At 43.7% G+C, this 13,420-nt stretch overlaps 1 long non-coding RNA gene across 11 annotated transcripts in view; it reads left to right on the forward strand.

Annotated features, from left to right (window-relative positions):
• LOC307188336 overlaps positions 1 to 13,420 on the forward strand; it is a 1,520,920-nt gene that overhangs the window by 656,615 nt on the left and 850,885 nt on the right. The gene's annotated exons all lie outside the window — the stretch shown is intronic.

Raw genomic sequence — 13,420 nt, forward strand, 5'->3', positions numbered from 1 at the left:
CGGTGTTGAGTCCATTTCGTTGAGCAAGGAGTAGCTCTTGTCTATTCCATATTTGACTTAAGGAACTTTATCTGTGCTCATTTCAATCTCTGGTTTTATGCAGCACCCCAACTCACCTTTACCCTTAAGCAAGCATAAGTTGGTTTTCTAAATTTGAGACCCTGTTCTGTTCTGTAATTCAGTTCCTGTGTAGCCAAGTTTCCATTCCGTGTATTACTGATATCTTATGATGTTTCTTTTTCTGTGTGACTTATTTCAGTTAGAATCATCATACCTGAATCCACTCATTGTGCTGCTAAGGGCCTGATGACATAGATTTCATTGCTGAGTGATATTGCTTTGTAAGTGAATACCACAACTTCTTTATCCATTTTTCACTTTCTGCGATGTTGAACTTGTACTGTAAACGAGGTTCTTGTAAACAGAGCCGTTCCAAACTTTGGGGTGGCTGTGTCTTTTTGATTTTAATTTCCCTAAGCTATAGGACCATAAGTGGAAGTGCCCTAGGTTCTGTTGCTTTGTTTTTTAGATGTTTCAGGAAACACCATACATTTCTCCCGAGTGGTTGTTGGCAATTTACATCCCGCCCATCAGCATAACAAGGCTCCCAGTTCTCCATGGCCTGTCCTGCCTTTCTGGATTTTACACTTTTTTCAGATGGCCCTTTTGACCGGGGGGAAGTGAGACTTCATTGTAGTGCAGATTTCCTTTGCAAGCTTGCTTGGTTGGCCAAACAGGGCGTATGCGTTTTTTCCTGAATATATTCAGGAAAAAACGCATACGCCCTTTTTGGCCAAGTGCATCATTGTGGACGTTCTGCCTCTTTTCCTATGCTTTCAATGCAATTCCAGTCTACCTCCTGAAATCGGTTTCCTGCAATTCTGCCCCGCTTTCAAGTCCTCTTGGCAGCCTTACTTCAGTCTGTTTTTGGACGATAGCTGTCATTTATAACTCTGCAGGTTTGTGAATTACAGTGCCCCTGAGCTCCTTTCTTCAACTTGCTTTCTTGTGACCTGGCCGCAACACCGCAGGATGGCTTCAGGCCCTAATCTGGTTCCGGCACGGCACGCTGAGCCTTTGGTTATTTCCTCTTCCTGGTGGGAAATGAGAGTTAAATTTGCCCGTCCAAACACCTCCAGCTAGTCTCTCATTGGTTCTCGCTATTCCTGTTCATCTTCCGCAGAAATTGCAAACTGGGCCAAACAGGAGGTTAAAGGCGCTGACTCTCCAAGTGGGGAGAGTGTTAGTAAAGCGTCTGGAATGTTGCACCCGAGTACCAGGGGAGGAAAACTGAGACATATTTGAACACGTCTCCCGTTCACATGGTTGATCATACTTGGGTTCCACATGCATGTTTTAGCTGAAGGAAGAATACCTTAAACCTGGAGAGTTAAGACCCGTGTAATGGGTACCATGCAATATGACTTCAAAGGGTCTTCATTTGCTCACCGAACCTCTCCAATCCTATCACTGCTGCGTTTATGCCCCTGTACACATGCTTGATTCTCTTTCGGAGACATAGCAATCCATAGGTTTTAAGATACTTACTAGTCAGGTACATTTTTAGACGTTTAATATGCGGTGTTGAGTCCATTTCGTTGAGCAAGGAGTAGCTCTTGTCTATTCCATATTTGACTTAAGGAACTTTATCTGTGCTCATTTCAATCTCTGGTTTTATGCAGCACCCCAACTCACCTTTCCCCTTAAGCAAGCATAAGTTGGTTTTCTAAATTTGAGACCCTGTTCTGTTCTGTAATTCAGTTCCTGTGTAGCCAAGTTTACATTCCGTGTATTACTGATATCTTATGATGTTTCTTTTTCTGTGTGACTTACTTCAGTTAGAATCATCATACCTGAATCCACTCATTGTGCTGCTAAGTGCCTGATGACATAGATTTCATTGCTGAGTGATATTGCTTTGTAAGTAAATACCACAACTTCTTTATCCATTTTTCACTTTCTGCGATGTTGAACTTGTACTGTAAACGAGGTTCTTGTAAACAGAGGCGTCCCAAACTTTGGGGTGGCTGTGTCTTTTTGATTTTAATTTCCCTAAGCTATAGGACCATAAGTGGAAGTGCCCTAGGTTCTGTTGCTTTGTTTTTTAGATGTTTCAGGAAACACCATACACTTCTCCCGAGTGTCTGTTGGCAATTTACATCCCGCCCATCAGCATAACAAGGCTCCCAGTTCTCCATGGCCTGTCCTGCCTTTCTGGATTTTACACTTTTTTCAGATGGCCCTTTTGACCAGGGGGAAGTGAGACTTCATTGTAGTGCAGATTTCCTTTGCAAGCTTGCTTGGTTGGCCAAAAATGGCGTATGCGTTTTTTCCTGAATATATTCAGGAAAAAACGCATACGCCCTTTTTGGCCAAGTGCATTATTGTGGACGTTCTGCCTCTTTTCCTATGCTTTCAATGCAATTCCAGTCTACCTCCTGAAATCGGTTTCCTGCAATTCTGCCCCGCTTTCAAGTCCTCTTGGCAGCCTTACTTCACTATGTTTTTGGACGATAGCTGTCATTTATAACTCTGCAGGTTTGTGAATTACAGTGCCCCTGAGCTCCTTTCTTCAACTCGGTTTCTTTTGAGCTGGCCGCAACACCGCAGGATGGCTTCAGGCCCTAATCTGGTTCCGGCACGGCACGCTGAGCCTTTGGTTAATTCCTCTTCCTGGTGGGAAATGAGAGTTAAATTTGCCCGTCCAGACACCTCCAGCTAGTCTCTCATTGGTTCTCGCTATTCCTGTTCATCTTCCGCAGAAATTGCAAACTGGGCCAAACAGGAGTTTAAAGGGACTGACTCTCCAAGTCGGGACAGTGTTAGTAAAGCATCTGGAATGTTGCACCCGAGTACCAGGGGAGGAAAACTGAGACATATTTGAACACGTCTCCCGTTCACATGGTTGATCATACTTGGGTTCCACATGCATGTTTTAGCTGAAGGAAGAATACCTTAAACCTGGAGAGTTAAGACCCGTGTAATGGGTACCATGCAATATGACTTCAAAGGGTCTTCATTTCCTCACCGAACCTCTCCAATCCTATCACTGCTGCGTTTATGCCCCTGTACACATGCTTGATTCTCTTTCAGAGACATAGCAATCTATAGGTTTTAAGATACTTACAAGTCAGGTACATTCTTAGGCGTTTAATATGCGGTGTTGAGTCCATTTCGTTGAGCAAGGAGTAGCTCTTGTCTATTCCATATTTGGCTTAAGGAACTTTATCTGTGCTCATTTCAATCTCTGGTTTTATGCAGCACCCCAACTCACCTTTACCCTTAAGCAAGCATAGTTGGTTTTCTAAATTTGAGACCCTGTTCTGTTCTGTAATTCAGTTCCTGTGTAGCCAAGTTTCCATTCCGTGTATTACTGATATCTTATGATGTTTCTTTTTCTGTGTGACTTACTTCAGTTAGAATCATCATACCTGAATCCACTCATTGTGATGCTAAGGGCCTGATGACATAGATTTCATTGCTGAGTGATATTGCTTTGTAAGTAAATACCACAACTTCTTTATCCATTTTTCACTTTCTGCGATGTTGCACTTGTACTGTAAACGAGGTTCTTGTAAACAGAGGCGTCCCAAACTTTGGGGTGGCTGTGTCTTTTTGATTTTAATTTCCCTAAGCTATAGGACCATAAGTGGAAGTGTCCTAGGTTCTGTTGCTTTGTTTTTTAGATGTTTCAGGAAACACCATACACTTCTCCCGAGTGTCTGTTGGCAATTTACATCCCGCCCATCAGCATAACAAGGCTCCCAGTTCTCCATGGCCTGTCCTGCCTTTCTGGATTTTACACTTTTTTCAGATGGCCCTTTTGACCGGGGGGAAGTGAGACTTCATTGTAGTGCAGATTTCCTTTGCAAGCTTGCTTGGTTGGCCAAAAAGGGCGTATGCGTTTTTTCCTGAATATATTCAGGAAAAAACGCATACGCCCTTTTTGGCCAAGTGCATCATTGTGGACGTTCTGCCTCTTTTCCTATGCTTTCAATGCAATTCCAGTCTACCTCCTGAAATCGGTTTCCTGCAATTCTGCCCCGCTTTCAAGTCCTCTTGGCAGCCTTACTTCAGTATGTTTTTGGACGATAGCTGTCATTTATAACTCTGCAGGTTTGTGAATTACAGTGCCCCTGAGCTCCTTTCTTCAACTCGCTTTCTTTTGAGCTGGCCGCAACACCGCAGGATGGCTTCAGGCCCTAATCTGGTTCCGGTACGGCACGCTGAGCCTTTGGTTATTTCCTCTTCCTTGTGGGAAATGAGAGTTAAATTTGCCCGTCCAGACACCTCCAGCTAGCCTCTCATTGGTTCTCGCTATTCCTGTTCATCTTCCGCAGAAATTGCAAACTGGGCCAAACAGGAGGTTAAAGGCGCTGACTCTCCAAGTGGGGAGAGTGTTAGTAAAGCGTCTGGAATGTTGCACCCGAGTACCAGGGGAGGAAAACTGAGACATATTTGAACACGTCTCCCGTTCACACGGTTGATCATACTTGGGTTCCACATGCATGTTTTAGCTGAAGGAAGAATACCTTAAACCTGCAGAGTTGAGACCCGTGTAATGGGTACCATGCAATATGACTTCAAAGGGTCTTCATTTGCTCACCGAACCTCTCCAATCCTATCACTGCTGCGTTTATGCCCCTGTACACATGCTTGATTCTCTTTCGGAGACATAGCAATCCATAGGTTTTAAGATACTTACTAGTCAGGCACATTCTTAGGCGTTTAATATGCGGTGTTGAGTCCATTTTGTTGAGCAAGGAGTAGCTCTTGTCTATTCCATATTTGACTTCAGGAACTTTATCTGTGCTCATTTCAATCTCTGGTTTTATGCAGCACCCCAACTCACCTTTACCCTTAAGCAAGCATAGTTGGTTTTCTAAATTTGAGACCCTGTTCTGTTCTGTAATTCAGTTCCTGTGTAGCCAAGTTTCCATTCCGTGTATTACTGATATCTTATGATGTTTCTTTTTCTGTGTGACTTACTTCAGTTAGAATCATCATACCTGAATCCACTCATTGTGCTGCTAAGGGCCTGATGACATAGATTTCATTGCTGAGTGATATTGCTTTGTAAGTAAATACCACAACTTCTTTATCTATTTTTCACTTTCTGCGATGTTGAACTTGTACTGTAAACGAGGTTCTTGTAAACAGAGGCGTCCCAAACTTTGGGGTGGCTGTGTCTTTTTGATTTTAATTTCCCTAAGCTATAGGACCATAAGTGGAAGTGTCCTAGGTTCTGTTGCTTTGTTTTTTAGATGTTTCAGGAAACACCATACACTTCTCCCGAGTGTCTGTTGGCAATTTACATCCCGCCCATCAGCATAACAAGGCTCCCAGTTCTCCATGGCCTGTCCTGCCTTTCTGGATTTTACACTTTTTTCAGATGGCCCTTTTGACCGGGGGGAAGTGAGACTTCACTGTAGTGCAGATTTCCTTTGCAAGCTTGCTTGGTTGGCCAAAAAGGGCGTATGCGTTTTTTCCTGAATATATTCAGGAAAAAACGCATACGCCCTTTTTGGCCAAGTGCATCATTGTGGACGTTCTGCCTCTTTTCCTATGCTTTCAATGCAATTCCAGTCTACCTCCTGAAATCGGTTTCCTGCAATTCTGCCCCGCTTTCAAGTCCTCTTGGCAGCCTTACTTCAGTCTATTTTTGGACGATAGCTGTCATTTATAACTCTGCAGGTTTGTGAATTACAGTGTCCCTGAGCTCCTTTCTTCAACTCGCTTTCTTGTGACCTGGCCGCAACACCGCAGGATGGCTTCAGGCCCTAATCTGGTTCCGGTACGGCACGCTGAGCCTTTGGTTATTTCCTCTTCCTGGTGGGAAATGAGAGTTAAATTTGCCCGTCCAGACACCTCCAGCTAGCCTCTCATTGGTTCTCGCTATTCCTGTTCATCTTCCGCAGAAATTGCAAACTGGGCCAAACAGGAGGTTAAAGGCGCTGACTCTCCAAGTGGGGAGAGTGTTAGTAAAGCGTCTGGAATGTTGCACCCGAGTACCAGGGGAGGAAAACTGAGACATATTTGAACACGTCTCCCGTTCACATGGTTGATCATACTTGGGTTCCACATGCATGTTTTAGCTGAAGGAAGAATACCTTAAACCTGGAGAGTTGAGACCCGTGGAATGGGTACCATGCAATATGACTTCAAAGGGTCTTCATTTGCTCACCGAACCTCTCCAATCCTATCACTGCTGCGTTTATGCCCCTGTACACATGCTTGATTCTCTTTCGGAGACATAGCAATCCATAGGTTTTAAGATACTTACTAGTCAGGCACATTCTTAGGCGTTTAATATGCGGTGTTGAGTCCATTTCGTTGAGCAAGGAGTAGCTCTTGTCTATTCCATATTTGACTTAAGGAACTTTATCTGTGCTCATTTCAATCTCTGGTTTTATGAAGCACCCCAACTCACCTTTACCCTTAAGCAAGCATAGTTGGTTTTCTAAATTTGAGACCCTGTTCTGTTCTGTAATTCAGTTCCTGTGTAGCCAAGTTTACATTCCGTGTATTAGTGATATCTTATGATGTTTCTTTTTCTGTGTGATTTACTTCAGTTAGAATCATCATACCTGAATCCACTCATTGTGCTGCTAAGGGCCTGATGACACAGATTTCATTGCTGAGTGATATTGCTTTGTAAGTAAATACCACAACTTCTTTATCCATTTTTCACTTTCTGCGATGTTGAACTTGTACTGTAAACGAGGTTCTTGTAAACAGAGGCGTCCCAAACTTTGGGGTGGCTGTGTCTTTTTGATTTTAATTTCCCTAAGCTATAGGACCATAAGTGGAAGTGCCCTAGGTTCTGTTGCTTTGTTTTTTAGATGTTTCAGGAAACACCATACACTTCTCCCGAGTGTCTGTTGGCAATTTACATCCCGCCCATCAGCATAACAAGGCTCCCAGTTCTCCATGGCCTGTCCTGCCTTTCTGGATTTTACACTTTTTTCAGATGGCCCTTTTGACCGGGGGGAAGTGAGACTTCATTGTAGTGCAGATTTCCTTTGCAAGCTTGCTTGGTTGGCCAAAAAGGGCGTATGCGTTTTTTCCTGAATATATTCAGGAAAAAACGCATACGCCCTTTTTGGCCAAGTGCATCATTGTGGCCGTTCTGCCTCTTTTCCTATGCTTTCAATGCAATTCCAGTCTACCTCCTGAAATCGGTTTCCTGCAATTCTGCCCCGCTTTCAAGTCCTCTTGGCAGCCTTACTTCAGTCTATTTTTGGACGATAACTGTCATTTATAACTCTGCAGGTTTGTGAATTACAGTGCCCCTGAGCTCCTTTCTTCAACTCGCTTTCTTTTGAGCTGGCCGCAACACCGCAGGATGGCTTCAGGCCCTAATCTGGTTCCGGCACGGCACGCTGAGCCTTTGGTTATTTCCTCTTCCTGGTGGGAAATGAGAGTTAAATTTGCCCGTCCAGACACCTCCAGCTAGCCTCTCATTGGTTCTCGCTATTCCTGTTCATCTTCCGCAGAAATTGCAAACTGGGCCAAACAGGAGGTTAAAGGCGCTGACTCTCCAAGTGGGGAGAGTGTTAGTAAAGCGTCTGGAATGTTGCACCCGAGTACCAGGGGAGGAAAACTGAGACATATTTGAACACGTCTCCCGTTCACATGGTTGATCATACTTGGGTTCCACATGCATGTTTTAGCTGAAGGAAGAATACCATAAACCTGGAGAGTTGAGACCCGTGTAATGGGTACCATGCAATATGACTTCAAAGGGTCTTCATTTGCTCACCGAACGTCTCCAATCCTATCACTGCTGCGTTTATGCCCCTGTACACATGCTTGATTCTCTTTTGGAGACATAGCAATCCATAGGTTTTACGATACTTACTAGTCAGGTACATTCTTAGGCGTTTAATATGCGGTGTTGAGTCCATTTCGTTGAGCAAGGAGTAGCTCTTGTCTATTCCATATTTGACTTAAGGAACTTTATCTGTGCTCATTTCAATCTCTGGTTTTACGCAGCACCCCAACTCACCTTTACCCTTAAGCAAGCATAAGTTGGTTTTCTAAATTTGAGACCCTGTTCTGTTCTGTAATTCAGTTCCTGTATAGCCAAGTTTCCATTCCGTGTATTACTGATATCTTATGATGTTTCTTTTTCTGTGTGACTTATTTCAGTTAGAATCATCATACCTGTATCCACTCATTGTGATGCTAAGGGCCTGATGACATAGATTTCATTGCTGAGTGATATTGCTTTGTAAGTAAATACCACAACTTCTTTATCCATTTTTCACTTTCTGCGATGTTGAACTTGTACTGTAAACGAGGTTCTTGTAAACAGAGGCGTCCCAAACTTTGGGGTGGCTGTGTCTTTTTGATTTTAATTTCCCTAAGCTATAGGACCATAAGTGGCAGTGCCCTAGGCTCTGTTGCATTGTTTTTTAGATGTTTCAGGAAACACCATACACTTCTCCCAAGTGTCTGTTGGCAATTTACATCCCGCCCATCAGCATAACAAGGCTCCCAGTTCTCCATGGCCTGTCCTGCCTTTCTGGATTTTACACTTTTTTCAGATGGCCCTTTTGACCGGGGGGAAGTGAGACTTCATTGTAGTGCAGATTTCCTTTGCAAGCTTGCTTGGTTGGCCAAAAAGGGCATATGCGTTTTTTCCTGAATATATTCAGGAAAAAACGCATACGCCCTTTTTGGCCAAGTGCATCATTGTGGACGTTCTGCCTCTTTTCCTATGCTTTCAATGCAATTCCAGTCTACCTCCTGAAATCGGTTTCCTGCAATTCTGCCCCGCTTTCAAGTCCTCTTGGCAGCCTTACTTCAGTCTATTTTTGGACGATAGCTGTCATTTATAACTCTGCAGGTTTGTGAATTACAGTGCCCCTGAGCTCCTTTCTTCAACTCGCTTTCTTGTGACCTGGCCGCAACACCGCAGGATGGCTTCAGGCCCTAATCTGGTTCCGGTACGGCACGCTGAGCCTTTGGTTATTTCCTCTTCCTGGTGGGAAATGAGAGTTAAATTTGCCCGTCCAGACACCTCCAGCTAGCCTCTCATTGGTTCTCGCTATTCCTGTTCATCTTCCGCAGAAATTGCAAACTGGGCCAAACAGGAGGTTAAAGGCGCTGACTCTCCAAGTGGGGAGAGTGTTAGTAAAGCGTCTGGAATGTTGCACCCGAGTACCAGGGGAGGAAAACTGAGACATATTTGAACACGTCTCCCGATCACATGGTTGATCATACTCTAGGTTCCACATGCATGTTTTAGCTGAAGGAAGAATACCTTAAACCTGGGTAGTTGAAACCCGTGGAATGGGTACCATGCAATATGACTTCAAAGGGTCTTCATTTGCTCACCGAACCTCTCCAATCCTATCACTGCTGCGTTTATGCCCCTGTACACATGCTTGATTCTCTTTCGGAGACATAGCAATCCATAGGTTTTAAGATACTTACAAGTCAGGTACATTCTTAGGCGTTTAATATGCGGTGTTGAGTCCATTTCATTGAGCAAGGAGTAGCTCTTGTCTATTCCATATTTGGCTTAAGGAACTTTATCTGTGCTCATTTCAATCTCTGGTTTTATGCAGCACCCCAACTCACCTTTACCCTTAAGCAAGCATAAGTTGTTTTTCTAAATTTGAGACCCTGTTCTGTTCTGTAATTCAGTTCCTGTGTAGCCAAGTTTACATTCCGTGTATTACTGATATCTTATGATGTTTCTTTTTCTGTGTGACTTACTTCAGTTAGAATCATCATACCTGAATCCACTCATTGTGCTGCTAAGGGCCTGATGACATAGATTTCATTGCTGAGTGATATTGCTTTGTAAGTAAATACCACAACTTCTTTATCCATTTTTCACTTTCTGCGATGTTGAACTTGTACTGTAAACGAGGTTCTTGTAAACAGAGGCGTCCCAAACTTTGGGGTGGCTGTGTCTTTTTGATTTTAATTTCCCTAAGCTATAGGACCATAAGTGGCAGTGCCCTAGGCTCTGTTGCATTGTTTTTTAGATGTTTCAGGAAACACCATACACTTCTCCCGAGTGGTTGTTGGCAATTTACATCCCGCCCATCAGCATAACAAGGCTCCCAGTTCTCCATGGCCTGTCCTGCCTTTCTGGATTTTACACTTTTTTCAGATGGCCCTTTTGACCGGGGGGAAGTGAGACTTCATTGTAGTGCAGATTTCCTTTGCAAGCTTGCTTGGTTGGCCAAAAAGTGCGTATGCGTTTTTTCCTGAATATATTCAGGAAAAAACGCATACGCCCTTTTTGGCCAAGTGCATCATTGTGGCCGTTCTGCCTCTTTTCCTATGCTTTCAATGCAATTCCAGTCTACCTCCTGAAATCGGTTTCCTGCAATTCTGCCCCGCTTTCAAGTCCTCTTGGCAGCCTTACTTCAGTCTATTTTTGGACGATAGCTGTCATTTATAACTCTGCAGGTTTGTGAATTACAGTGCCCCTGAGCTCCTTTCTTCAACTCGCTTTCTTGTGACCTGGCCGCAACACCGCAGGATGGCTTCAGGCCCTAATCTGGTTCCGGCACGGCACGCTGAGCCTTTGGTTATTTCCTCTTCCTGGTGGGAAATGAGAGTTAAATTTGGCCGTCCAGACACCTCCAGCTAGTCTCTCATTGGTTCTCGCTATTCCTGTTCATCTTCCGCAGAAATTGCAAACTGGGCCAAACAGGAGGTTAAAGGGACTGACTCTCCAAGTGGGGAGAGTGTTAGTAAAGCGTCTGGAATGTTGCACCCGAGTACCAGGGGAGGAAAACTGAGACATATTTGAACACGTCTCCCGATCACATGGTTGATCATACTCTAGGTTCCACATGCATGTTTTAGCTGAAAGAAGAATACCTTAAACCTGGGTAGTTGAAACCCGTGGAATGGGTACCATGCAATATGACTTCAAAGGGTCTTCATTTGCTCACCGAACCTCTCCAATCCTATCACTGCTGCGTTTATGCCCCTGTACACATGCTTGATTCTCTTTCGGAGACATAGCAATCCATAGGTTTTAAGATACTTACAAGTCAGGTACATTCTTAGGCGTTTAATATGCGGTGTTGAGTCCATTTCGTTGAGCAAGGAGTAGCTCTTGTCTATACCATATTTGGCTTAAGGAACTTTATCTGTGCTCATTTCAATCTCTGGTTTTATGCAGCACCCCAACTCACCTTTACCCTTAAGCAAGCATAAGTTGGTTTTCTAAATTTGAGACCCTCTTCTGTTCTGTAATTCAGTCCCTGTGTAGCCAAGTTTACATTCCGTGTATTACTGATATCTTATGATGTTTCTTTTTCTGTGTGACTTACTTCAGTTAGAATCATCATACCTGAATCCACTCATTGTGATGCTAAGGGCCTGATGACATAGATTTCATTGCTGAGTGATATTGCTTTGTAAGTAAATACCACAACTTCTTTATCTATTTTTCACTTTCTGCAATGTTGAACTTGTACTGTAAACGAGGTTCTTGTAAACAGAGCCGTTCCAAACTTTGGGGTGGCTGTGTCTTTTTGATTTTAATTTCCCTAAGCTATAGGACCATAAGTGGAAGTGCCCTAGGTTCTGTTGCTTTGTTTTTTAGATGTTTCAGGAAACACCATACACTTCTCCCGAGTGTCTGTTGGCAATTTACATCCCGCCCATCAGCATAACAAGGCTCCCAGTTCTCCATGGCCTGTCCTGCCTTTCTGGATTTTACACTTTTTTCAGATGGCCCTTTTGACCGGGGGGAAGTGAGACTTCATTGTAGTGCAGATTTCCTTTGCAAGCTTGCTTGGTTGGCCAAAAAGTGCGTATGCGTTTTTTCCTGAATATATTCAGGAAAAAACGCATATGCCCTTTTTGGCCAAGTGCATCATTGTGGCCGTTCTGCCTCTTTTCCTATGCTTTCAATGCAATTCCAGTCTACCTCCTGAAATCGGTTTCCTGCAATTCTGCCCCGCTTTCAAGTCCTCTTGGCAGCCTTACTTCAGTCTATTTTTGGACGATAGCTGTCATTTATAACTCTGCAGGTTTGTGAATTACAGTGCCCCTGAGCTTCTTTCTTCAACTCGCTTTCTTTTGAGCTGGCCGCAACACCGCAGGATGGCTTCAGGCCCTAATCTGGTTCCGGTACGGCACGCTGAGCCTTTGGTTATTTCCTCTTCCTGGTGGGAAATGAGAGTTAAATTTGCCCGTCCAGACACCTCCAGCTAGCCTCTCATTGGTTCTCGCTATTCCTGTTCATCTTCCGCAGAAATTGCAAACTGGGCCAAACAGGAGGTTAAAGGCGCTGACTCTCCAAGTGGGGAGAGTGTTAGTAAAGCGTCTGGAATGTTGCACCCGAGTACCAGGGGAGGAAAACTGAGACATATTTGAACACGTCTCCCGTTCACATGGTTGATCATACTTGGGTTCCACATGCATGTTTTAGCTGAAGGAAGAATACCATAAACCTGGAGAGTTGAGACCCGTGTAATGGGTACCATGCAATATGACTTCAAAGGGTCTTCATTTGCTCACCGAACCTCTCCAATCCTATCACTGCTGCGTTTATGCCCCTGTACACATGCTTGATTCTCTTTTGGAGACATAGCAATCCATAGGTTTTACGATACTTACTAGTCAGGTACATTCTTAGGCGTTTAATATGCGGTGTTGAGTCCATTTCGTTGAGCAAGGAGTAGCTCTTGTCTATTCCATATTTGACTTAAGGAACTTTATCTGTGCTCATTTCAATCTCTGGTTTTATGCAGCACCCCAACTCACCTTTACCCTTAAGCAAGCATAAGTTGGTTTTCTAAATTTGAGACCCTGTTCTGTTCTGTAATTCAGTTCCTGTATAGCCAAGTTTCCATTCCGTGTATTACTGATATCTTATGATGTTTCTTTTTCTGTGTGACTTATTTCAGTTAGAATCATCATACCTGAATCCACTCATTGTGATGCTAAGGGCCTGATGACATAGATTTCATTGCTGAGTGATATTGCTTTGTAAGTAAATACCACAACTTCTTTATCCATTTTTCACTTTCTGCGATGTTGAACTTGTACTGTAAACGAGGTTCTTGTAAACAGAGGCGTCCCAAACTTTGGGGTGGCTGTTTCTTTTTGATTTTAATTTCCCTAAGCTATAGGACCATAAGTGGCAGTGCCCTAGGCTCTGTTGCATTGTTTTTTAGATGTTTCAGGAAACACCATACACTTCTCCCAAGTGTCTGTTGGCAATTTACATCCCGCCCATCAGCATAACAAGGCTCCAAGTTCTCCATGGCCTGTCCTGCCTTTCTGGATTTTACACTTTTTTCAGATGGCCCTTTTGACCGGGGGGAAGTGAGACTTCATTGTAGTGCAGATTTCCTTTGCAAGCTTGCTTTGTTGGCCAAAAAGGGCGTATGCGTTTTTTCCTGAATATATTCAGGAAAAAACGCATACGCCCTTT

This window comes from Stenella coeruleoalba (assembly GCF_951394435.1).
Source record: "Stenella coeruleoalba genome assembly, chromosome: 6".
Lineage (NCBI taxonomy): Eukaryota > Metazoa > Chordata > Mammalia > Artiodactyla > Delphinidae > Stenella > Stenella coeruleoalba.